Source organism: Carcharhinus amblyrhynchos, chromosome 28 (genome assembly GCF_965287045.1).
Source record: "Carcharhinus amblyrhynchos chromosome 28, sCarAmb.v2.hapA, whole genome shotgun sequence".
NCBI classification, from domain to species: Eukaryota; Metazoa; Chordata; class Chondrichthyes; order Carcharhiniformes; family Carcharhinidae; genus Carcharhinus; species Carcharhinus amblyrhynchos.
This window is the reverse complement of record NC_137351.1, coordinates 29,344,015-29,370,595: the sequence shown is the minus strand read 5'-3', so window position 1 is coordinate 29,370,595 and position 26,581 is coordinate 29,344,015. Positions and strand designations below refer to the sequence as shown.

The 26,581-nt window shown below is 43.8% G+C and overlaps 1 protein-coding gene across 1 annotated transcript in view; it reads right to left on the bottom strand.

The window, feature by feature from the left end:
* Nucleotides 1-17,748, bottom strand: part of marchf3 (membrane associated ring-CH-type finger 3) — a 35,827-nt gene extending 18,079 nt beyond the window's left edge. Inside the window, exons 1-2 of the mRNA XM_080214037.1 lie at nt 17,619-17,748; nt 17,281-17,407 (exon numbers count right to left, since the gene is read on the bottom strand). The gene's annotated coding sequence lies outside the window, so the exon portion shown is untranslated. The remainder of the gene's footprint in view (nt 1-17,280; nt 17,408-17,618) is intronic.
* Nucleotides 17,749-26,581: the final 8,833 nt, after the last annotated feature.

The window sequence follows — 26,581 nt, the reverse complement described above, 5'->3', positions numbered from 1 at the left end:
AGCTCAACGTTGGAGCTGTGGTTGAAACAGTGGGTGGTGAAACGAAGATGGATATCTTCAGTATCTATAACCCGGGGGGCTTTTTCAGATAATTTCACTGAAGCAGAAAAGGGTCAGGGATTGATCATTGGGAGAGTAATAATGGAGGGTTAGAAGACAAATCAGTGCCAGGAATTTCACTAGCTGTGACTATTTGGATAATTAGGTGATGGTAGTCTCATTTAGGTGGATAGCAGAATCATAGAGCCCTTACAGTGCAGTAGGAGGCCATTCAGCCCATCAAATCTGCAACTACTCTCCAAGAGAGCACCTTGAAAAGCCAAGTAATAATAAAATTGATTAAAAAACAACATAATTTAAGTGATGGGTAATCACAGCCAACTTAAGGCACTTCATATTTGACTTAACATAACCCAGCACCATTTTCTAGCTATAGTGTGACCAGTGTCCTATCTCCTGCTTCCTATTGTTCCAACTTCTTGTCAAAATAGATAATAGAACACAAAAGTAGACACGGTTTGGGACCTTGATCAGGGACAGGCCTACTGTTCTGCCAGTAAGAAATTCAAAAGATTAACAAGCAGATTTAATTGTTCGCCAAGCTTAAATTAGATAGTAGCGGTACTTAAAACACACAAAATCTGTTAACAAAGTTTATTATACACCATATGAAAATGTTGAAATTGTATATATTTTGACCCTTAGATAAAATAACATTGAATTTACAGCACAGAAGCCAGTTATTTATTCCCAGTGTTTAAACTCTGACCTTATTTCATCCTGTGTACCCTTCCATTACTTTCCCCCACCCCCCACATACTTTATTTAGCTCCCCCTGAAGCACATGGGTGCTATTTGCCTCAAACACTCTATGCTGGAAACTTCCACATTCTAACCACTCTCTGGATAAAGACGTTTCTCCTGAATTCTTTGTTGGGTTTATCAATGATTTTTTTTTAATTTGTGGGGCCATAGATAAGGTGAATAGTCAACGTCTTTTTCCTCAGGGTAGGGGAGTACAAAACTAGAGGGCATAGGTTTAAGGAGAGAGGGGAAAGAAGGGGACGTGAGGGGCAACTTTTTCCACAGAGGATGGAATGCTTATGAAATGAACTGCAAAAGATGGTGGTAGAGGCGGGTACAATTACAACATTTGAGATATTTGGACAGGTACGTGGATAGGAAAGGTTTAGAGGGATATGGGCCAAACACAGGCAAATTACAATATGCTACTGAGCAGAGGGACCTGGGGGTCCTTGTGCATGAATCGCAAAAACTCAGTTTGCAGGTGATCAAGGCGGCAAATAGAATATTGGCCTTTATCACAAGGAGGATGGAGTATAAAAGCAAGGTACTGGTGAGGCTGAAACTGGAGTACTGTGTGTAATTTTGGTTCCCTAATTTGCGAAAGGATATATTGGCTTTGGAGGGAGTGCATAGAAGGTTCGCCAGGTTGGTACCTGAGATGAGGGGGTTAGCTTATGAGGAGAGATTGAATAGACTGGGCCTGTACTCATTGAAGTTTAGAAGGCTGAGGGGAGAGCTTATAGAGACATATAAGATAATGAAGGGGCTAGACAGGGTAGAAGCAGAGAGATTATTTCCACTTAGAATGGAAACAAGAACTAGAGGGCACAGCCTCAAAATAAGGGGGAGTCAATTTAGAACAGAGTTGAGGAGGAACTTCTTCTCCCAGAGGGTAGTGAATCTCTGGAATTCTCTGCCCACTGAAGCAGTGGAGGTTACCTCGTTAAATGTGTTTAAGTCACAGGTAGGTAGATTTTTGACCAATCAGAGAATTAAGGGTTATAGGGAGCAGGCAGGTAAGTGGAACTGAACCACTATCAGATCAGCCATGATCTTATTGAATGGCAGGGCAGGCTCGAGGGGCTAGAAGGCCTACTCCCATTTCTTATGTTCTAAATGGAACCTGTTCAGTTTAGAAAACCTGGCTAGCATGGATGAGTTGGGCCAAAGGGCCTGTTTCCATGCTGTACATGACTCTATTGTAATTAGTGCCAGAATCATAAAGGATGCAATCCTAAATTGTTCCAACAGGAGAAAAGCAGAAGTAGCTGGCAGCTATATGGAGCTGCAGCGGATGAGGTTTGAGTTCCTGAAATATCTGGGTCATTTCAGGAGACATGGACTAATAACACATTACTGCCATTGCGAATGATAAAAATTTTTGAGTAAGAGTTTTAGCTGTGGCAGCGAAAGTGCTGACTTTAGATGCAAGTATTTCCTGTATTGGTTACTTTGCAGCTACATATGGCGAAAAGGACTGTCATGTGGAAAACCAGAAATAGAAGAAAGCACAATATGTTCAGGTATCTGGCTCCCTAATGCAGTGGGGCGTCACAGACATCACCCACAGTAATAATTTTACCATCAGTCTTACATGAGATTTGAACCTTCGGATGTCCCTAGGCACTTTACAGCCATTGAAATACTTAGCCACAGTTGCAATATGAGAAATATGGCAGCTAATGTGCATACCACAAGGTCTCCAAGAGCACTAAAATCATTTTTATCATGATATTGGGGCGAAAGTGTAAATAAATGCCCACAGAAGCATAGAAAATTACAGCTCAGAAACAGGCCTTTTGGCCCTTCTTGTCTGTGCTGGACCATTTTTCTGCCTAGTCCCACTGACCTGCACTTGGACCATATCCCTCCACACCCCTCTCATCCATGTACCTGTCCAAGTTTTTCTTAAATTGGGAAAAGTGACCCCACATTTACCACTTTATCCGGCAGCTCATTCCACATTCCCATCACTCTCTGCATGAAGAAGCCCCCCCCTAATATTCCTTTTAAATTTTTCTCCTTTCACCCTTACCCCATGCCCTCTGGGTTTTTTCCTCCCCTAGCCTCAGTGGAAAAAGCCTGCTTGCATTTGCTCTATCTATACCCGTCAAAATCTTATACACCTCTATCAAATCTACCCTCATTCTTCCACGCGCCAGGGAATAAAGTCCTAACCAATTCAATCTCTCTCTGTAACTCAGCTTCTCAAGTCCCGGCAACATCCTTGTGAACATTCTCTGCACTCTTTCAACCTTATTTACATCCTCCCTGTGACCAGGTGACCACCTTCCAGTTCTCAATTCCCATGAGAGGGTGGTGGCAGGTTTTTTAAAATTAATTTGTGGGGCATGCGTGTCACTGGCTGGCCAGCATTTATTGCCCATCCCTCATTGCCCAAGGGCAGTTGAGAGTCAACTGCATTGCTGTGGCTCTGGAGTCACATGTAGGCCAGACCAGGTAAGAATGGCAGATTTCCTTTCCTAAAGGACATTAGTGAACCAGATGGGTTCTTCTGAAGATAGTTTCATGGTCATCAGTAGATTGTTAATTCCAGATATTTTTATTGAATTTAAATGCCACCATCTGCTGCGGCGGGATTCGAACCCAGGTCCCCAGAACATTAGCTGAGATTCTGGATTAATAGTCTCGCGATAATACCACTAGGCCACTGTCTCCCCATCTATAGAATTCATTGCCACAGAAGGCTGTGGACACCAGGTCATTGAGTGTATTTAAGACAGAGATAGATAGGTTCTTGATCAGTAAGGAGATCAAATGTTACAGGAAAAAGGCTGGAGAATGGGGTTGAGAGAGTTATCAGCCATGATCGAATGTCAGAACAGACTTGATGGATCGAATGGCCTAATTCTGTGCCTATATCTTATGGTCTTATAGAACATCCTGAAGTTCTGAAAATTGCCACTGAACACACTGGAGCCTTCTATTTAAAGGCTTTAAATATTCACCATGGTAAAAAGATCAGTGTTAGTTTTAATCCTCTTCCTTTCAGAAAATAATTAATGAATCTGCCTCGAGCACCTGCTTTAGATAGTGGGGGGCAGCTGGAGATTTTAGGAAACCGGCTTGAACTTATTTTCCCCCTGCACTGGGTTCAGCTGAGGCCTTTATTTTCAGGGGCATTTTAGTGCAACCTCACAGCACTGACCGCTTGGTGAGTTGAGGGAACCCCAAATCTCTAAATATCTAATATACTGTTTGTTTTTAGCACTTAATGGCAAGTCCTGCTTAAATTCTGAATGACATCCAGGGATCCCAGCAGGGAGATGGGACCTGTAACTGGGGAGTCGGGGGAGGGGGGGGGGGGGGGGGGTGGTGAGGAGGAGAAGGGGAAGGAGGCTGTTCCTTCACTTTGGAATTATAGAATCCCTACTGTGCAGAAGGAGAACAAGTAGCACATTCAAGTCTGCACCCATCGTAATCTCACACAGGCCTTATTCCCGTAATCCTACATATTTACCCTGCTATTCCCCCAAAAATAGGGTCAATTTAGCATGGCCAATCAACCTAACCTGCACATCTTGGACTGTGGGAGTCTGGAGAGGAAACCCATGCAGACATGGGGGGAATGTGCAAACTCCACACAGACAGTGATCTGAGGCTGAAATTGAAAGCTAATTGAATTTTTTCACAGGTTCTGGCCCTAAAACATATAATAGAAATTTAAAATAGTGCAGGAATTTATGGCAAGGTAAAATTATATAAATAATTGAACAACACAACTAAGTAGTTAATTAAAACACAAAAGATGGTCAGACTGGTCATGTGTCAAGGCTGCATCTTGTGGGACCTAATGTGATTCAGGGCAAACACATTTGCAGCAAGTGTCTGCTGCTTGAAGAGCTTGTGCTCAGAGTTACTGAGCTGGGGATTGAGCTGTGGACACTACGACATGTCAGGCGAGAGTTAGCAGGATGTTTTGTACCAGGAAGTGGTCACACTCTTTAGATAAGGGCTTCTCACTTGGAAGGTGGTCAGGGACAGGATGGAGTAACTGCAGAAGGGCAACTAAAGGGCAGGAGTGTCAGCCTCTGCAACTGTTCAACAGGTTTGAGGTTCTATCAGCTTGCTCAGATGAGAGTGGAGGCTGCAGGGTGGATGAGCTGACTATAGTGCAGGAAACCATTCAAGGTTGGGAGAGCAAAAAGGAATGTAGTGGCAGTAGAGAACTGTATACCTCATAAGTTCATAAGATACAGGAGCAGAATTAGACATTCGGCCCATTGAGTCTGCTTTGCCATTTGATCATGGCTGATATGCTCCTCATTCCCTTTTCCTACCTTCTCCCCATAATCTTTCAACCCATCACCAATTAAAAATCTGTCTAACTCCTCCTTAAATGTACTCACTGTTCCAGCATCCATCGCACTTTGGGTAGCAAATTCCACAGATTCACAACCCTTTGAGTGAAGCAGTTTCTCCTCAACTTTTAAATTTGCCACTCCTTATCCCAATATTAGGATCTCTCATCCTCAAATGCCCCATGACTACTTTATCCATACCTTTTGTCATCTTTTATACCTCAATTTGATCTCCCCAAATTCTTCTAAATCCCAGAGAGTATAGGCCTAAACTCTTCAATCTCTCTTCATACAGTAAACCCCTCATCTGTTCCCTGCAGCTAAGAGCAAGATTCTGGGCAGCTTTGTTGTCTGCCCAGTGCCAGGGCTCAGGGCTGGAGAGGAACTTAACAGTAGAAGAATCCAATTGTCTTGGTCCATGTAGGTATTAGGGATATAACAAACCTATGCACTAAAATCAAGCAGCAGAACCTCAATGCTAATAATCTTTGTGCAAATTGGCAAATAAGATTAGAGAAATGAACGCATGGCTCAAAAATTGGTTTAGGGGAGTTCCAATTCGTGGGGCACCAGTGCAGAGAATACTGGCAGCTGTACCATTGGGATGGTTTACACCCGAATCATGCTGGGAGCAACGTTCCAGCAAGCTGCACAACTGGAGAAGTAGAGGGGGCTTTAAACTAAACAGAGCAGGTAGGGAACAAAGCTTCATAAATGTAGCAAATCAAAGGGTTGAGTCAAAGTAGGAGAACAAAATAGAAACATGAGACATTAGGGTCAGGGAAGGAACAGGGAGAAGAACAAAAAGCTAACACACCAGTCAAAACTAAACACTACAAACATAACGAAAAGACAAAACTGAAAGCTCTGCATCTGAATGTACACAGCATTCATAACAGTAAATAAATTGATAATGCTCATTAAAGTAAATAAATACTTGATAGCTATTATGGAGATATAGTCACAGGACCCCAAGGAATAAGTCCTGAGTACTGAGGGATATATGATGTTCATGAAGAATAGGAAGCTATGTAAAGATGGAGGAACAGCACTGTTAATCAAGGATGATATTGGTGCAATAGTTGGAGTTGACCTTGGCACCAGAAATCAGGATATGGACGGAGTGAAAGAATAGCAGGGCAAGTCAGTCACTAGTGTGAGCGGCCTTAACAGTAATGATAATGTGGCATAAATCATGTAAGAAGAACTATTGGATATGTGTGATAAAGGAATGGTAATAACCATGGGTGGCGTAAATCTACATATAAACTGGAAGGATCAGATCGGCAATAATAACCTGGATGGGGAATTCAGAAAATGCTTTTAAAATAGTTCCTTAGAAGAGAAAATTCTGGAACCAGAGAGCAGATCATATTAGACTTTGTATTGTGTAGAGCGACTGGATTATTTAATTACCTCAGAGTAAAAGGTATCTCTAGGTAACAGTGACCACAATCTCACTGAATCTTACATCAAGTTTGAAAGGGAGAAGAATGGGTTGAAGACCAATATTTTAGACTTAAATAAGTGTATGCGGGCATGAAAGCTGTAGTGAACTGGGAGACTGGGCTAGAAGATAGATCAACAGAGGAGAGTGTCAGATGCTTAAGGGATATTTCTGCATATGCAGAATGAGTATATTTCCACTATAAAGAAAAATTCTAAAGGGAGGACGCATCATCCATGGTTAACTATGCAGGAAATTAAGAAAGTGGGAAAGTGGAACCGATCCACTTCAGGTCAGCCATGATGTTGTTGAATGACAGGGCAGGCTCGAAGGCCTACTCCTGCTTCTATTTCTTATGTTCTTATGTTCTTATGTTCACTAAAGAAGATAAGGATGAGTGGTAGGTCAGATGATCTGTCAGAATATAAAAGAATGGCAGACAATGACTAGAAGGTTAACAAGGAGGAAGAATCTAGAGTATGAGGGGAAGGTGGTTCGAAATGTAAAAACAAAATCAATAGCAAGAGTTTCTGTGGATATTTAAACAGGAAGAGAGTGAAGTGAGTGTTGGTTCTCTGGAGAGTGAATTGGGAGTTAATAGCAGATAATAAGGAAATGGCAGATGAAATTAACAAATATTGTGCATCTGTATTCACTATAGAGGATATAAAGAGCATTCCAGTAATAGATCTTAATCAGGAGGTGGAAGGGAGAGAGGAACTCACAATCGCAAGGGACATCTTTTTGTGTCTAACCAAATAACCTAAGGACAACTCGAAAAAGGGGCAGATACCCAAAGGAGGGGAACTGCCCGAAACAAAAGAAAGCAGAAACTTAAAACATTAAATTAAAACGTGATTAAAGGAGTCAATAATATACCCCAATCCCTGTGGTGCCCAGCGGGCATAGAAGGCACCAGACACCACATGCTCCCTCTTCAGGAACACCCGGCCATGAACGTAGCCACAGTGGAGAGGCAGACAGTCAGGTTGGACGACTCCCTTGGTCACCCGCTGCCTGGACCTGTAAATGGCACACCTTGCCAGGCTCAGGTTTGCGAGGAGCCACCCTCCCCTCCCTCTCCTGGGTCCCGTAGGTCAGGAGCTTGGGGCTGAAGTGCAAACAAATCATCAACAAAAGTTTTTGAGAAAACTGGAAAGACTGTGCAGTCTGTAACACAATGTAGATATGGTCCAAGGACTCCACAAGGTTGCAAAAAGGGCACGATTGGGAGCCTGTGAACCAGCACAATCTACAAATGTACAGTACTGCTGCATGCAGCACCCTCCACCTCAGGTCCCCAAGATAGTGGGCGTAGATCCCTCCACAGAGAGACCTCCATCACCTGGCAGCAACAAAGCCCACCAAGGTGAGGCCAGGCAATGGGCAAGGATGTGGTAGTAGAAGATGTGCAGCAGCAGCCTGTACAGGAAACGCCTGTGTGCAGTAGCAAAGGGCATGGAGGGCATTTCCACGAGGTGGCTCAAGCCGTGGGGCACCTGACCCATTTGGGGATGGGGGTACAAAGGGGGCAGTTTGGGTTTTGAGCCAATGTGAAATTTGGGCCATCGGGTGGGATCCCACTGCACAGTTGCACCTCTGAGACCACCTGTGCCCTTGTGTTTGAGCACAACTGTCCCAAGGTCTTGGATGGCTTTGGCTGTGCACTGGACGGCCTCCCCTGCGCACTTAGCGCCTAATGGATGTTCATCCAGCCCACTCCTCTGCCACCCAGCATATCCCCGATCCTGGTCACCCCAGCACCCACAGCCCTCCTCTTCTGAAGTTATTTGGCTGGAGGAGCGGATTCTTAAGCAGCGGCTCGTGAAAGGGGAGAGCTGCGGAGCGAGGTGGCCGTGTTCTAGACATTGAGGTAAAAGACAGGCAACGCCTACAAAGAGGTCCGAAGATTCCCCTGATTTATGTACAGGAGCAATACTGAACAAGCTGATGGAGTTGTGGGTTGACAAGTCTCCAGATCCTAATGGATTTTATCCTAGGCACTTAAAGGACGTATCTAATGAGATAGTAGATGCATTGATGTTAATTTTCCATGTTTCACTATCTTCTGGGAAGGCTCCAAAGTGAAAAGTAGCAAATATAATACCTCTATTCAAAAAAGGAGACAGAAAATAAAAGCCACAGGTCAGTTAGTTTGACAAGCATCATATGGGGAAGTGTTAAAAATCAATTAAGGAGGTTATAGCTGGACACTTAGAAAAATTGCAGGTAATTGGGTAGAGTCAGTATGGTTTAGTGAAAAAGAAAACATGTTGAACCAATTTATTGGAGTTATTTGAAGGATTCACATGCTGTGGATAAATGGGAACCTGTAGATGTACTTAAACAGAGAAGGGCTGCAGAATTCTGAGGTGCAGAGGGATCTGGGTGTTCTAATGAAAGAGCTTATCATGCAGGTACAGCAAGTAATTAAAGATAGCCTTTCATTCAGTTTATTACAAGAATTGAAGACATAAGGTTATTGAATCTAAAAGAGCACTGGTATGACCACATCTCAAATACTACGTGGGGTCTTGTTCTCCATATTTAAGGATCGATGTGAATACATTGGAAGCAATTCAGAGAAGGTTTACTACATACCTGGAAGGGGCAGTTTGTCTTACGAGGAAAGGCTGGGCCTGTTTCCACTGGAGTAAAGTTAAGTTTAAGTTTACTTATTCGTCACAAGTAGGCTTACATTAACACTGCAATGAAGTTACTGTGAAAATCCCCTAGTAGCCACACTTCAGCACCTGTTCAGATACACTGAGGGAAAACTTACCATGGCAAATTCACCCAACTCGCACATTTTTGGACTGTGGGAGGAAACTGGAACATTCAGAGGAAATCCACACAGACAGTGGAATAACATGCAGACTCCGTACAGACAGTGATCCAAGCTGGGAATCGAACCCGGGTCCCTGGCACTATGAGGCAGCAGTGCTAACTACATGTCACCGTGCCACCTTGAAGACTGAATTGATTGAAGTATACAAGATCCTGAATGGTCTTGACAAGGTGGACGTGGAAAGGACGTTTCCTCTTGTGGTGAGGGCTTTGGAACTCTCTACGTTGGAAGGAAGCAAAGACTATCCTTAAGGCAGAGGTTGCTTGATTTCCTTACCCAACAGGTAAAGTTATTGGAGGTAGATGGCAACGTAGAATTTGAAACATAGATCAGCCATGATCATATTGAAAGGCAAAGCAGATTTGAGGCCCAAATGGCCTAATTCTCCTCCCATTTTGTACGTTCATAATCCAGTCATGACAATATTCTCCTCACCCCGAGTTCAATTTACCAATTATCTTAAACCCATGTCCACTTACTGCCACTGAGAAACAGTTCCTTCTTATTTACACAATCAAATCGTTTCATGATTTTGATCACTGCTATCAAACCTGTGGTCTTCCCTGTTCCAAAGGTGAGAGAGTTAGGTTGATTGGCTGTGGTAAATTGCCCCTTAGTGTCAGGGGGTTAATAGGGATAATGAGTAGGGTTATGGGGATAGAGCCTGGGTGGGATTGTGGTCAGTGCAGACTCGATGGGCCAAATGGCCTCCTCCTGCACTGTAGGGATTCTGTGAGCTCCAGCCCGAGCTTCATCAGTCTCCCCATGTGACATTATCCACCTGAATTATATAGGGCAATGGAAGCCCGCACTATCTAAATACTGCTCCTTAAACCTGGATGATTAGCATGGATATGAGACATTAGTCTGCTCTATCTTTTGTTAATGTCTCTACGTGAAATGTGATATTGCACCCAGGGCAACCCAAATTCCTTGGTGGTTTACATTGTACAACACTGTACATAATTGGGCTTTATATAAACTGTGTGTAATGTAGCAGAAAATATTTAATATGCGCTATGCTTGGCTATCTACAGAACAATGAAATGAAAGATTGTTCATAGATTCGTAAATATTGTTTGTTAGATGGCATCAAGAATCTTACCTTTAGAAGAATTTATGTTGTCCAATAAATGTTGATAACTTATAGCACGTAACTGCCATTTTCTTTGCTATCACAAATGGCACATCACCTGGTAGGGCCCCAAACCATTTGTCTATTTAAAGCCTATGATAATTTTAAGTTATGTGAATTACCTCTATCGATATGAATGATCAACACAATCCATTGATTCTGAGCTACAATTACACCATTGCAAGTTGTGAAATTTCATACAATAAACCTAGTCAGAGAAAAAAGTGTCAATGGAAGCTTCTAAATTGATCCAAAAATTAATCTAATTTGCTAAAGTCCTTCAGATGAGAAAGCCCCCCCATTGTTGTCTCATCCAGCCTACATGTGACTTTTTAAAATTTTATTGGCTCACTGGGGACGAAGTAAAAATGATCAAGAGTTTCAAGTTTTTAGGTATCCAGATCATCAATAACCTGGTTTTACACCCCACCCCCCCACCACATCAACATTATAGTTAAGAAAGTCCACCAACGTCTCTACTTTCTCAGAAGACTAAAAATATTTGGCATGTCCACCTCGACTCTCACCATCTTTTATAGATGCACCATAGAAAGTATTCTTTCTGGTTGTATCACAGCTTGGTATGGGCTCCTGCTCTGTCCAAGAAACTACAAAGGGTCATGAATGAAGCCCATCACTCAAACCAGCCTCCCACCCACTGACACTATCTACACTTCCTGCTGCCTCAGAAAAGCAGCCAGTATAATTAAGGACTCCCATGCACCCGAGACGTACTCTCTTCAAATCGGGGAAAAAAAAATACAAAAGTCAGAGGACACATATCGATTCAAGAACAGCTTCTGCCCTGCTGCCATCAGACTTTAGAAGGGACCTATCTTGCACTAAGTTGATCTTTCTCTACATCCTAGCTTTGATTGCAACACTACATTCTGTACTCTCTCCTTTCCTTCTCTATGAACGGTATGCATTGCCTGTAAAGCGTACAAGAAACAATACTTTTCATTGAATACTAATACACATGACAATAATAAATCAAGGATGTGGGCATAATTAGACAGGATTTATTGCCATCAAGAAGGTGGTTGTGAGCCACCTTCTTGAACTGTTGCAGTCCCCATTAAGTAGGTATATCCAGTGCTGTTAGGAAGGGGTCTCTAGGGTTTTGACCCAGTGACAGTGAAGGAATGGTGATAATGTTTCCAAGTCAGAATGGTTAGTGACTTGGAGGGAACACCACACTAGCAGTGATGCTCCCATGCATCTACTGCTCATGTCCTGCTGCTTAGTAGAGTTGCAGGTTTAGAAAGTGCTTTTGAAGGATGCTTGGTCCTTCAACAGCACTTGAAGCTGTTCAAGTGCTGAACAGCACTGAAGCTGCAGTGCATTTTGTAGATGACGCACACTGCTGCTATTTTGCATCGCTGATATAGGGAGTGAATGTTGCACCAATCAAGTAGGTTTTTGTCCTGGGTGATGTCAAGCATCCTGAATGTTGCTGGAGCTGCAGTCATCCAGATAAGTGGAGATTATTCCATCACAATCCTGACTTGGGCCTTGTAGATGGTGGACAGAGTCAGGAAGTGCGTTACTGGCTACCAAATTCTCAGCCCCTAACCTGCTCTTGTTGTCACAGATTTATATTGCTAGCCCAGTTCAGTTTCTGGTCAATTATAATTCCCAGAATGTTGATAGTGGGGGAAATCACTAATGCTATTAAATATCATGGGAGATGGTTAGACTTATTCTTGTTAGAGATGGTCATTGCCTGGCACTTGCTTGGTGGCGTGAACGTCACTTGCTACCTATCCACACAACTTTGAATTTTGTCCACATCTTGCAGCATTGGGTACAGACTGCTACAGTATCTGAGCAGTCACAAATGACGCTGAACAACTGTACAGTAAACCTCCCCACTTCTGACCTTATAATGGAGGGAAGATCATTGATGAAGCAGCTGAAAATGGTTGGCTCTGAGACACTCCTGCCACAACTCCATTCTCACAGTATGCAGCTAATCCTTAATACTCTTGCAGGTGGTCCATTTTGTTTGAAAAACAACTAAAAACAGATTGACCAAATTCTCAGGTCAAGTAGGTATGGATAATAAATTCGCCCGCGACACCACCATCCACATCCCCAGAGCAAATCATTTACTGAAATCCTTTCGTTTGTCAATTCTCAGATTGAAGTTTCAAGTGCAGAATCTGTGTAACCATCCACAAGTTAAATCTTTAAAAATCTGGAAAAATATCCAATTTCGAAATTTGAAAAATTAATTTCCACTAAGTATTTTCCAATTAGTTTGTGCTTTTGAGAGCGTGTATATGTGTAAGTGTGTATATAAGGAGTGTTTGCAAGTGCTCTATGAGCGTCATATGTGACTGTATGTGTGTAAAGTGTTTGGGGAACAGGTGTGAGTGTGAATGCACGCAAGTGAGTATTCTGAATGTGTGAGTGTAAGTGTGTGACAGCAAGTATGTTCAAGACAAGAAATGACCGTTTTCTAATTAAAGAAATCATTCTCCCCTTTATCTATAAATTTCAAAGGGCATTTGAACCAATGGGGAGAGAAAGAGAGGGGGATAATTTTTCACCCATCCCTATCAACTGCCTTCACTCAAAACATTGGACTGCTAGTCCACTCCTGCATATTTGCAGCAAAAGATTTTTTTCCTCTAACATTTAGTCTTATCACAAGTAATAACACCCAATTTGCTGTCCATAACTCACATTGATGGGCTGCAGAACACTTTCTGCTTATTTTTAGCTCCTGGGCAGAATCCAAGACCAGAATTTTACGTTGCCCTGGCAAGCACAGGCCTGACCTCAAAGCGAGTATAATTCAGTGAGAAGACATTGAGCACACGTCCCTTCTTCATCACGCAAGGGTGTGATAGTTCAGTCAGCAAACATGTCGAAAGCTGACAATCAAGCAGCGAATTTAAATTAAACAGCAGCTGGGATTTTACGTTTCCTGCCCGCCCCATGGTGTGGGCCGAATGGCCATGCAGCCTTTACATTTAAATGGCAACCACAACCCAGATGTGGAGATGCCGACATTGGACTGGGGTAAACACAGTAAGAAGTCTCACAACACCAGGTTAAAGTCCAACAGGTTTATTTGATAGTAAATGCCACAAGCTTACGGAACACACTGTTCCTTCATCAGGTGAACCTTAACCCAGGGCAGGATGAAAGGTCAGGGCCGAAATAAAATTAATAAAATGGGTCTGGGGATTGAGATCTGTGTACGATTCTGTTGCCTGGACTCATGACATTACAGACAGGTCCACAGCTCCCTCAGACAGCTCTGCAGCAGCCGTACTGCAGAAGAAGCACGTTAAGTTCGAGCTCAAGTTCCCTTTTTCTCAGCGCCTGCACTCCCTACTAGCGCTCAGCTTTGCACAGAGCGCGTTTCACGCTGGGCGGTCGGTGTAAAATCAGGTTAGCAACAAGATCCCAGTTGAGAGCAGGTTTCACATTTGCGCCAACTTAGGAATTTTCAAATGCAAAAGTTCAGGCCCAGGTAGTTCTGAAGTGTCCCGGTGTGTCTGTTACCTTCCCCTGTTCATCTGTGCTTTCAACAACCACAATTTGTACTGTCTCCATGATGTGCTGTATTAGCAATAAATTATTTTTACCTTGTGTGATTTCAGTAATTTAATTTTTTTTTAAAAATGTACTTTTTTTTTTACTTTTTGCTGCCAGAGGAATAGCTGGCATGATTAGAGGTAGTGTTGCATTCAGTAATTTTAGCAGCCAGAACAAGAAGTAGGCCATACCTGCTTAGTCATTCAATTGGATTACAGCTGATCTACATTAACTCCACTCTCCCACTCTGTCCTCTCCTATATCCCTTCATTTACTTAATGCCCTGAAATGATGTTGTATGCTCTGGGGACAATCAGGTCCTACTTTCTTCTCTACTGGCCTAGTGGAATTAATTGCAAGACTATTCAATCCAGAAATTCAGTTAATATTTGGGAACCTGGGTTTGAATCCCACCACAGCAGATGGAGGAATTTGAATTCAATTAAAAAAAAATGGACTTAAGAGCCTATTGATGACCATGAAATGATTGTCGAAAAACCCCATCTGGTTCACTAATATCCTTTAGGGAAGGAAATCAGCCATTCTTACCTGATCTGGCCTACATGGGACTCCAGATCCGCAGCAATGTGGTGGGCTCTCAACTGCCCTCTGAATTAGCAAGTCACCACCACCTTCTCAAGGGCAATAAGTGCTGGCCTTGCCAGTGACACCCATGCCCCACGAATAAATGTTAAAAAACTGCCCTTGATCTCGATCATGACTTTGATCTTGCAACAACTTGAGAGAATACACTACAATAAGTGATGTATCTGGTTTGTTGCCACAATTGCCACTGACATACAACAATGTTTTCCTGAACTACAGACCTCATCCTGTAAAAAACCTATTTGAAGGAAAATGATATCCTTTCAGGAAATGCTGCAGTTTTGAATTAATCTGCAGGCTTGGATTCATAATGTATAAAATACAAGTTCAAGTTCAGCATTTGACACAAGGTGATGGAAGGTGCCATTGATAATTATCAAGCAGCATTTACTCACCAATAATCTGCTGACCAGATTGGGTTCTACCAGGGCCTCTCTGCTCCAGACCCCATTGGTCCAAACATGGGCAAATACACTAATTTCAGAGATAGGGTGAGAAATACTGTTGATTGTTGGAAAAATCCATCTTGTTCACTAATGTCCTTTAGGGAAGGAAATCTTCCGTCCTTTCCCAGTCTGGCCTACATGTGACTCCAGAGCCACAGCAACGTGGTTGGATCTCAAGTGCCCTCAGACAACAAATGCTGGCCAGCCAGTGACACCCGCATCCCACATATGGATTAAAAAACTATTTTAGCCATTATTAAATCAGATGATGATTACACAGTGTTCAATTCCAAGCCAAGTACCATTCATGCCACACCTGCTTGCCAGGGCAGTGTAAAATTCTGGCCATGGAATCTGCCCAGGAGCTAAAAATCAGCAGAAAATATTCTACAGCCCATCAATGTGAGTTATAAAAAGCAAATCAGGTGTTATATTACTTGTGATAAGACTAAATGTCATACATAGAGGAAAAAAAAGGCTATGACTATCTCCAATAAGAGAGTCTAACCACTTCCCCTTTGACTATTGACAGCATTACTGTCATGGAACACCTCACACTGACCACATCCTGGGATATCACTGACCATTCCTAACGGCCATTTGAGAAGTTTACGCTGAACCAGAGAAGACAGAAATCCTATGGTCACAGGAGTAAGAGGCTGGGATGCTGCACCTCCTGACTCCCCAGAGCCTTTCCCCAATTAAAATGTACAAGTCAGGAGTGTGATTAAACCCTCTCTCCACTTATCTGATGAGTGCAGCTCCACCAGCACATGGGAACTCGACAGCACGCAGGACAAAGTTGCCCACTTAATTGGCACCCCATCCGCAAACATTCACTCCCTTCACCACTGACATACAGTGGCAACAATGTGTGCCATCTACACAGTGCACTGTTGCAACTCACCAAGGTTCTGTGATAAATCCACAGCCATTTAGAAGGACAATGGCAGCAGGGCAGCACAGTGATATAGTGATTAGTACTGCTGCTTCACAGCACCAGGGTCCCAAGTTTGATACCCAGCTTGCGTCAGTCTGCGTGGAATTTACATGTTCTCCACGTCTGCACGGGTTCCAGTTTCTTCCCACACTGCAAAGACGTGCTGGTTAGGGTGCATTGGCCATGCTGAATTCTCTCCCGGTGTACTCGAACAGGCACCGGAGCATGGCGACTAGGGAATTTTCACAGTAACTTTAAACTTTAAATTTCATAACATTGGTGATGAAGTGGGTCTTAGAGAAAGACTGAAAGGGAGTTTCTCTAAGTTGCTGTCATTAAGTTTGACTTAGAAACTGGAATTGTATCCTTTTTAGGAAATTCCATGCTAACTATTCACTTAACTAACCTCATCCATTATTCCTTGTGCAAGTGTTACAAAAGCACTACGGTGCGTAAGGGATACATTCCAACATCCGTCCACCCGTACATTTGCACAAATGTAAATCCAGCATTAATGGAAACTTACTTGTGACACTAATAAGTGAAAAGGAACGGAAATCTGCCATTGTTACCTGGTCAGGCCTAGATGTAACTCCAGACCCACAGCAAGGTGGCTGACTCTCAAATACCCTCTGAAATGGAGGGCAGTCAGGGATGGGCAATTAATGCTGGCCCAGCAAGTGACACCCACATTCCATAAAAATAATAATTTTAAAAAATGAAAGCTAGAAATAGTTGGGCTTTTAAATTAAAATCTGGGGTTCTGAACAGGCTTAATCCAAATCACCCTCTTCAACAAAATACAAAAGCGCATGAAAGATAAACTAGAGTAAATTCATTCTAAGCTCAAGCCCGTTGTAAACACAGGCCAAATGGTATGCAAAAGAATTATCTGATTAATAATTAATTAAAACTATTATTTCCGGAAGGCTTAACGTTTTTGAACAATACGTTTTTTTCCCCCCTCCCACAACACGTTTCATAACACGGGGATGAGTTTAGCTAAAGATGCAACTTCCATTTCTCAGTTATCTGAAACGATAACACTGGTTTAGCAATAAAAACTAAAGTGAAAATAACTCATTCGCCTACAGAAAAACTTTCCCTGTAAAAGTTTTTCTGGTTGAATGTCAATGTCAATTGCAACACTCGCTGTTTATTGTAAACTTTTACTAACCTGGGGGGTGGGGGTGCCTAGAATCACTTCGATGTGGTGGTGACTTGCGGTTTTTCCACTCAGCAACTGGTAACAAGTACAACTCTCAGCGGATTCCTAGGCTGCTTTCTGAAACGGATGATGCTCACTGGGAAAAAAAATAAAACCTTGTCTAACATTATATCAGTTTCACTCCCCCTCGCCCCCCAACACAATGACAATTAACTACAAACTTTTCCAGCCCTTGCTAAACGCACAGTTACAAATCGATTCCGATCTAATAGACGCAAACAACACTGGTTAATAATTCACTGAGGTGCCGAAGCGAAATAACACGCAAGGAAAAATCAATCACTCACAGGTTCAAATTTCCCAGAGCTGCTTAAACTTAACAAATGTTTCAATGTAACGTTTTTTACAACTGTGTAATGTATCCAACAATTAATCCCCCACACAAACAAGAGCCCAGTGAAGATAAAAAAAACTAGGTCAGGATAATCACCAATTGAACCCACCCCTACTGACGTCTATTTCTGACGGTCCAGGCTTTAATGTTCACTATGTGTGTGTGTGTGTCTGCTTAGAATGGGTGCAGTGTACAACCCAACAGGAGGCTTGTGCTCTGGGGTAAACTCTCTGCTCAATGTTCCTTTCTGACCGGTAATTTTTCCAAACATTTTCACATTACTGTGTTGGATGGGGGACATTGCGTTTATAAAGTGCCTTTGATGACGTTCCAGCGCAAATGATCAGGCACTGACTCTCAATTGGATTTATGTAGCGCCGAGATGGAAACAACTTCATTTATATAGCGCCCAGCTTGAACAAACTCTATAGACAACATTTATATAGCGCCCAGTTTGAACAAACTCTATAGACAACATTTATATAGCGCCCAGTTTGAACAAACTCTATAGACCACATTTATATAGCGCCCAGTTTGAACAAGCACTGTAGACAACATTTATATAGCGCCCAGTTTGAACGAACTCTATAGACCACATTTATATAGTGCCCAGTTTGAACAAACTCTATAGACCACATTTATATAGCACCCAGTTTGAACAAGTGCTGTAGACAACATTTATACAGCGCCCAGTTTGAACAAATTCTACACAACACATTTATATAGCACCCAGTTTGACCAAACTCTATAGACCACATTTATATAGCGCCCAGTTTGAACAAACTTTATAGACCACATTTATATAGCGCCCAGTTTGAACAAGCACTGTAGACAACATTTATATAGCGCCCAGTTTGAACAAACTTTATAGACCACATTTATATAGCGCCCAGTTTGAACAAACTCTATAGACAACATTTATATAGCGCCCAGTTTGAACAAACTCTATAGACCACATTTATATAGCGCCCAGTTTGAACAAGCACTGTAGACAACATTTATATAGCACCCAGTTTGGACAAACTCTATAGACCACATTTATATAGCGCCCAGTTTGAACAAACTTTATAGACCATATTTATATGGCGCCCAGTTTGAACAAACTCTATAGACAACATTTATATAGCGCCAAGTTTGAACAAACTTTATAGACCATATTTATATGGCGCCCAGTTTGAACAAACTCTATAGACAACATTTATATAGCGCCCAGTTTGAACAAGTGCTGTAGACAACATTTATATAGCGCCCAGTTTGAACAAACTCTACATAACATATTTATATAGCGCCCAGTTTGAACAAACTCTATAGACCATATTTATATAGCGCCCAGTTTGAACAAACTTTATAGACCACATTTATATAGCGCCTAGTTTGAACAAATTCTATTGACCACATTTATACAGCGCCCAGTTTGAACAAACTTTATAGACCACATTTATATAGTGCCCAGTTTGAACAAACTTTATAGACCACATTTATATAGTGCCCAGTTTGAACAAACTTTATAGACCACATTTATATAGTGCCCAGTTTGAACAAACTCTATAGACCACATTTATATAGCGCCCAGTTTGAACAAATGCTGTGGACAACATTTATATAGCGCCCAGTTTGAACAAACTCTATAGACCACATCTATATAGCACCCAGTTTGAACAGACTCTATAGACCACATTTATATAGCACCCAGTTTGAACAAGCTTTATAGACCAAATTTATATAGCGCCCAATTTGAACAAACTCTATAGACCACATTTATATAGTGCCCAGTTTGAACAAACTTTATAGACCACATTTATATAGCACCAAGTTTGAACAAACTTTATAGACCATATTTATATGGCGCCCAGTTTGAACAAACTCTATAGACAACATTTATAGAGCGTCCAGTTTGAACACGTGCTATAGACCACATTTATATAGCGCCCAGTTTGAACAAACTCTATAGACCACATTTATATAGCGCCCAGTTTGAACAAGTGCTGTAGACAACATTTATATAGCGCCCAGTTTGAACAAACTCTATAGACAACATTTATATAGCACCCAGTTTGAACAAACTCTATAGACCACATTTATATAGCGCCCAGTTTGAACAAGTGCTGTAGACAACATTTATATAGTGCCCAGTTTGAACACGTGCTATAGACCACATTTATATAGCGCCCAGTTTGAACACGTGCTATAGACCACATTTATATAGCGCCCAGTTTGAACAAACTCTATAGAACACATTTATATAGCGCCCAGTTTGAACAAACTCTATAGACCACATTTATATAGCGCCCAGTTTGAACAAAGTTTACAGAGCATATTTATATAGCACCCAGTTTGAACAAACTCTATAGACCACATTTATATAGCGCCAAGTTTGAACAAACTTTATAGACCATATTTATATGGCGCCCAGTTTGAACAAACTCTATAGACAACATTTATATAGCGTCCAGTTTGAACACGTGCTATAGACCACATTTATATAGCGCCCAGTTTGAACACGTGCTATAGACCACATTTATATAGTGCCCAGTTTGAACAAACTCTATAGACCACATTTATATAGCACCCAGTTTGAACAAGTGCTGTAGACAACATTTATACAGCGCCCAGTTTGAACAAATTCTACACAACACATTTATATAGCACCCAGTTTGACCAAACTCTATAGACCACATTTATATAGCGCCCAGTTTGAACAAGTGCTGTAGACAACATTTATATAGTGCCCAGTTTGTACAAATTCTATAGACCACATTTATATAGCGCCCAGTTTGAACAAACTCTAAAGACAATATTTATATAGCGCTCTGTTTGAACAAACTCTATAGACAACATTCATATAGCACCCAGTTTGAACAAACTGTATAGACCACATTTATATAGCGCCCAGTTTGAACAAGTGCTGTAGACAACATTTATATAGTGCCCAGTTTGAACAAATTCTACAGACCACATTTATATAGTGCCCAGTTTGAACAAATTCTATAGACCACATTTATATAGCGCCCAGTTTGAACAAACTCTATAGACAACATTCATATAGCACCCAGTTTGAACAAATTCTATAGACCACATTTATATAGCGCCCAGTTTGAACAAACTCTATAGACAACATTCATGTAGCGCCCAGTTTGAACAAACTCTATAGACAACATTTATATAGCGCCCAGTTTGAACAAGTGCTATGAATACTTACATTTACATAGTGCCCGGCTTGAAAAAGCGCTGTAAAAAATTTCAATCGCTCCTGCCAAGATTAAACAGTTGTGATAAAAATGAGGTGGTAGCCTGGTGAAATTACAACACAGAACTGGCCCCATGATGCAAAACGATAGACAGAGCGAAGTGATCCCATAACCAGATCAGATCAAATCTCTGCAGCCTTGTTATATCCAACTGTGAATGGTGGTGGACAACTAAATAACTAATTGCAGTTAATATTCCTGTTGTTAATTCTGCTGGAGCCCTGCATGAGAGTGTAAAAGACAAGCTCAAGTGTTTGCAATATTAGTTTGAAGAGTCAAGTGGATGATCCATTCCTACCGAACTCCTCAGAGATACTCACCAGCACAGCTGCCAGTCTTCGGTCAATTCAATTCACTCCAGAAGTGGAAGATGATTATGAAAACCAATTATCTCGGGCTAGGACATCACTGCAGGAGGTTCAGAGCCTGTGTCTTAGGCCAAATCATCTTCAGCTTCTGGAGGAGGGAGGAGGAAGGGGGATGAGGAGGAGGAGGAGGGGGAAGAGGAGGAGGAGGAGGAGGGGGGAATGGGGGGAGGAGGGGGGAACGGGGGGAGGAGGGGGGACGGGGAACGGGAGGAGGAGGGGGGACAGGGTGGAGGGGGTAGTGGAGGGGGGAGTGGACTAGGGAGAGGGGAGTGGAGGGGGGAGTGGAAGGGGGAGGGGGGAGTGGAGGGGGGAGGGGGGAGGGGGTAGAGGGGGGAGTGGAGGGGGGAGGGGGTGGAGGGGGGAGTGGACTGGGGAGAGGGGAGTGGAGGGGGGAGTGGAAAGGGGAGGGGGGATTGGAAGGGGAGGGGGGAGTAGAGGGGGGAGTGGAGGGGGGAGTGGAGGGGGAGTGGAGGGGGGAGGGGGGAGGGGGGAGAGGAGGGGGGAGGGGGAGTGGAGGGGGAGTGGAGGGAGGAGGGGGGAGTGGAGAGGGAGGAGCGGATAGGAGGAGGGAAAGGAGGGTGGAGGGGGGAGGAGGGAGAGGGGAGGGAGGGGAGGGGGGAGAGGAGGGAGAGGGGAGGGAGGGGAGGGGGGAGAGGAGGGAGAGGGGAGGGAGGGGAGGGGGGAGAGGAGGGAGAGGGGAGGGAGGGGAGGGGGGAGAGGAGGGAGAGGGGAGGGAGGGGAGGGGGAGAGGAGGGAGAGGGGAGGGAGGGGAGTGGGGAGAGGAGGGGAGGGGGGAGATGGGGCTGGTCTGGTTTCGTCCCACACTCCAAAGTTGTGCAGGTTTGGTGGATTGGTCACCAAACCCCCTAGTGTCCAAAAAATGTATAGGTTAGATGGATTCGCCATGGATAATGTGGGGGGGAGGTGGAGGGGAGGGGAGAGCGGAGAGGTGGGGGGAGGGTGGAGGGGATGGGAGGGGAGGGAAGGGGAGAGTGGAGGGTTGTGGGGAGGGGGAGGGGGTGGGGAGGGAGGGAGGGGGAGAGGGGAGGGTGGGAAGTTGGGGGAGGGCTGCAGGGGGGGAGGGATTGGGGAGTGGGGGAGGGGGGAGGGGGAGGGGGGAGAGAGAGAAAGAGAGAGGAGAGAGAGGGTGGGGGAGAGGGAGAGGGGAGAGGGAAAAAGAGGGAAGGGGAGAGGGAAGGGGAGAGGGAGGGGGAGGAAGGGGGAAGGAGAGAGGAAGGGGGAAGAGGGAGCGGGGAGAGTGGAAGAGGGAGGGGAGAGGCAGAAAGAGGGAGGGGGAGGGTGGAAGGGGGGAGAAGGGAGGGGGAGGAGGGGAGGGGAGAGGGCAGGGGAGAGGGGTAGAGGGGAGGGGGAGGGAGGGGAGAGGAGGTAGCGGAGTGGGAGGGGAGGGGAGGGAAGAGGGGGTAGAGGGGTGGGAGGGGAGACGGGAAATAGGGGAGGGGAGGAGGGAGGGTGGGGGAGTGGAGGTGGCGGGAGGGGAGATTCAAACATGACCCCAGACAAAATCACTTGCTTTGATGTAATATCTTTCACATTCTCAACAATTTCAAAACTACTTCACAACCAATGATTTGCTTTCAAGGTTATCAAGACAACTTTAGCAGACAATTTAAGCACAGCAAGATTCCCACAGCACCGACCAAATTGACCCTTATTTTGGCAGTGTTGGTTGAGGGATTAATATTGGCAGGAAAACCCATTCGCTTCTAAGAACATAAGAACATAAGAACATAAGAAATAGGAGCAGGAGTAGGCCAACTAGCCCCTCGAGCCTGCCCCGCCACCTAATAAGATCATGGCCGATCTGTCGTGGCTCAGTTCCACATTCCCGCCCTCTCCCCATAACCCTTAATCCCCTCGCTTATCAAAAACCCATCAACCCGCATCTTAAAAATATTTAGCGAGGCAGCCTCCACCACTTCAACGGGCAGAGAATTCCAAAGATTCACCACCCTTTGAGTGAAGAAGTTCCTCCTCAACTCTGTTCTAAACCGCCCCCCCTTTATCTTGAGGCTGTGCCCCCTAGTCCTGCTATCCTTTCTGAGCGGGAAGAGTCTCTCCACCTCTATCCTATCCATCCCATTCATCATCTTATATGTCTCAATGAGATCTCCCCTCATTCTTCTAAACTCTAACGTGTACAAGCCTAATTTATTCAGCCTCTCCTCATAGCTCAACCCCCTCAACTCCGGCATCAGCCTAGTAAACCTCCTCTGCACTCCCTCCAAGGCCAAAATATCCTTGCGTAAGTACGGCGCCCAAAACTGCACACAGTACTCCAGCTGCGGCCTCACCAACGCCCGATACAGCCGCAGCAAGACCTCCCTACTTTTATATTCAATCCCCCTCGCGATGAAGGCCAGCATCCTATTCGCCTTCCTGACCACCTGCTGCACCTGCAAGCTGGGTTTTTGCGACTCATGCACAAGGACCCCGAGGTCCCTCTGCACCATCGCCTGCTGCAGGAATTTTCCATTCTGTTTAAGCATAGGAAGCCTCTATTTAATGTGTAGACAGAATGGGGGCACCTCTGGCAGTGCAGCACTCCCTCAGTACTGCACTGAAGCATCAGCTTAGATATTGTGCTCCAACCCTGCTGAGACGTTTGAACCCACGAGTGGTCTGACTGTGTCACCCAGTGAGACAAATATCACAGACTGAACCTTATATTCCATATTTCCCCAGATAAACAGAGTAAATACATGAGATTTTGAAGACGTGATCATTAGAAATTTAACAGAAAATTGCAAACATTTGGACGTAGGCCTTCTGGTCACCTGAGTGAGGTTGCCTCTCTACATAGAATGTTTTCTCTCCATGTCGGTTGATAGGCCCAATGTTACTATGGTTCCCATCCGATGATGTCATAGGTATGCGAGTCCTATGTCACTAACAGTCATAGAATCATTGAATCGGAGAACTCTAGAATCCCTACAGTGCAGGGGGAGGCCATTCAGCCCACTGAGCCTGCACCAACCACAATCCCAGCCAGGCCCTATCATCGTAATCCCATGTATTTACCTTGATAGTCCTCCTGACACAAAGCGAGAATTTAGCATGGCCAATCCACCTAACCCGCACATCTTTGGATTGCGGGAGGAAACCAGAGCACCCAGAGGAAACCCACGCGGGGAGAACATGCAAACTCTGCACAGACAGTGACCCAAACCGGGAATCGGACCCAAACCGGGAATCGAACCCAGGTCCCTGGCACTGTGAGGCAGCAGTGCTAACCACTGTGCCACTTGTCCTCTTGCCCTTTCACCTTTATCAGACCTTTGCATTGTTCAGTATGCCCACAATGCGATGATAACGCATTTTCCACATTTGCTAGATAATAAATGGATGTTTATGTCTTCAGTTTCACTCTAGAGTTTGTCTGACAGTTTTGACATATCAGAACTGTTTGACTGCATTATTCCTTTGTCACCCGGGTTTCCTCCGGGTGCTCCGGTTTCCTCCCTCACCCCAAAGATGTGCTCTTAGGCTGATTGGTGTAACAAATTGTCCCTAAATTAGGCTTCCCTCAATGTGGAGTGCCATAAGCATAGACAAGGGTCATGGGTGGAGAGGGGACTCATAATGTTAAAATAGCGGCGCGGGCTTGTTGGGCCAAAGGGCCTGTTTCCCGTGCTGTGTTGTTCTTTGTTCTTTGTATAATTTCTATAACAAACCATATACTTTTACAGCACTGATTATTTATTATTTTTAACCTGTTTCTGCTGGCTGTTTCCTAGCAAAGTCCAAACCTAATCCCACTGCCCACATTTCCTTCAATGACCGGAGTCTTCCTGTATTTCAAATATTTATCCAACGAATTCCCACAAAAGAAGGTCCTTGTCTCATATATTTGATTCCCCCAAGCTGCTGATATTTAGCCAGATCTTTCCATTACTCTATTATGTTCTCAATCATTGCTTTTCTTTCCCTGTGATATATTATTACCTTGTTCATATTCACATCACAATGCTTTTGCTACCTATCTGCTTGTCCTGCCAACCTCTCTTTATGTCTTGCTAAGGTCTCTTACGTTCCTCCTCGCTGCCAAACTTGTTTCCAGCTGATATTCTGTGACATTGCAGACAGCGAGTCGAGACAAAACCTCAACAGGCATTTATTTCCCAGTGGCATGGGTTAAAACATACAAAACTAGGGCACTACAGTGCTACTGTTGACAAGAGGGTGTGGTCACATTCACAAGTAAATAGTTTAACATCAGAATTTAAATTGGAGAAGGAAAAAAAAGCAAATTACTGCAGATGCTGAAACCTGAAACCAAAAGAGAAAATGCTGGAAAATCTCAGCAGGTCTGGCAGCATCTGTAAGAAGAGAAAAGAGCTGACGTTTCGAGTCCTGGTGACCCTTTGTCAAAGCTATAAGGCGTGGAAAGTGGGAGATTACTTTCTATGCCTTTTAGCTTTGACAAAGAGTCAACTGGACTCGAAACGTCAGCTCTTTCCTCTCCTTACAGATGCTGCCAGACCTGCTGAGATTTTCCAGCATTTTCTCTAAGTTGGAGAAGATGTTGGCACAGAATATAAATGTGACAATAAGAAGATTTTCTACATAGCAAATATACACAGATAATAGTTATTACTGGCATGGTGCTTGTGGTATTGCTCAGGTCAGTTTATAAAGATACTTTTGCAATATATAGAAAATAGCAACAAAATTGATAATGACTTTAGATACTCATTTTTTACATGCTAGCCCAGTGGCCTGCGGATCACATGAGGCCCATCTGTGTCCTGATGCAGCCCATGAATTATTTTATTGACTGTTACCCAACAGTTAAGGACTGTTAGGGTTGCCACAGGATTTCCATCCTCGCAGTTTTTGTTCCTCTGGGTATAACTGAAGTGATGCACATGCAAAGCAAGGGCAAACGAAGTGAGGTAATGGGCAGTGATGGGTGGCATGGTGGCACAGTGGTTAGCACTGCTGCCTCACAGTGCCAGAGATCCGGGTTTAATTCACAACTTGGGTCATTGTCTGCGTGGAGTCTGCACGTTCTCCCCATGTCTGCGTGGGTTTCCTTTGGGTACTCTGGTTTCCTCCCACAATCTGAAAGACATGCTGGTTAGGTGCATTGGCCATGTTAAATTCTCCTTCAGTGTATCTGAACAGGAGCCAGAATGTGGCGACTAGGGATTTTCACAGTAACTTCATTGCAGTGTTAAGCCTACTTGTGACACTAATAATTTTAAAAAAGTACGTGCTGATTTCTCACAACATTGAGTCATGGAGTCATAGAGATAAACAGCATGGAAACAGGCCCTTCG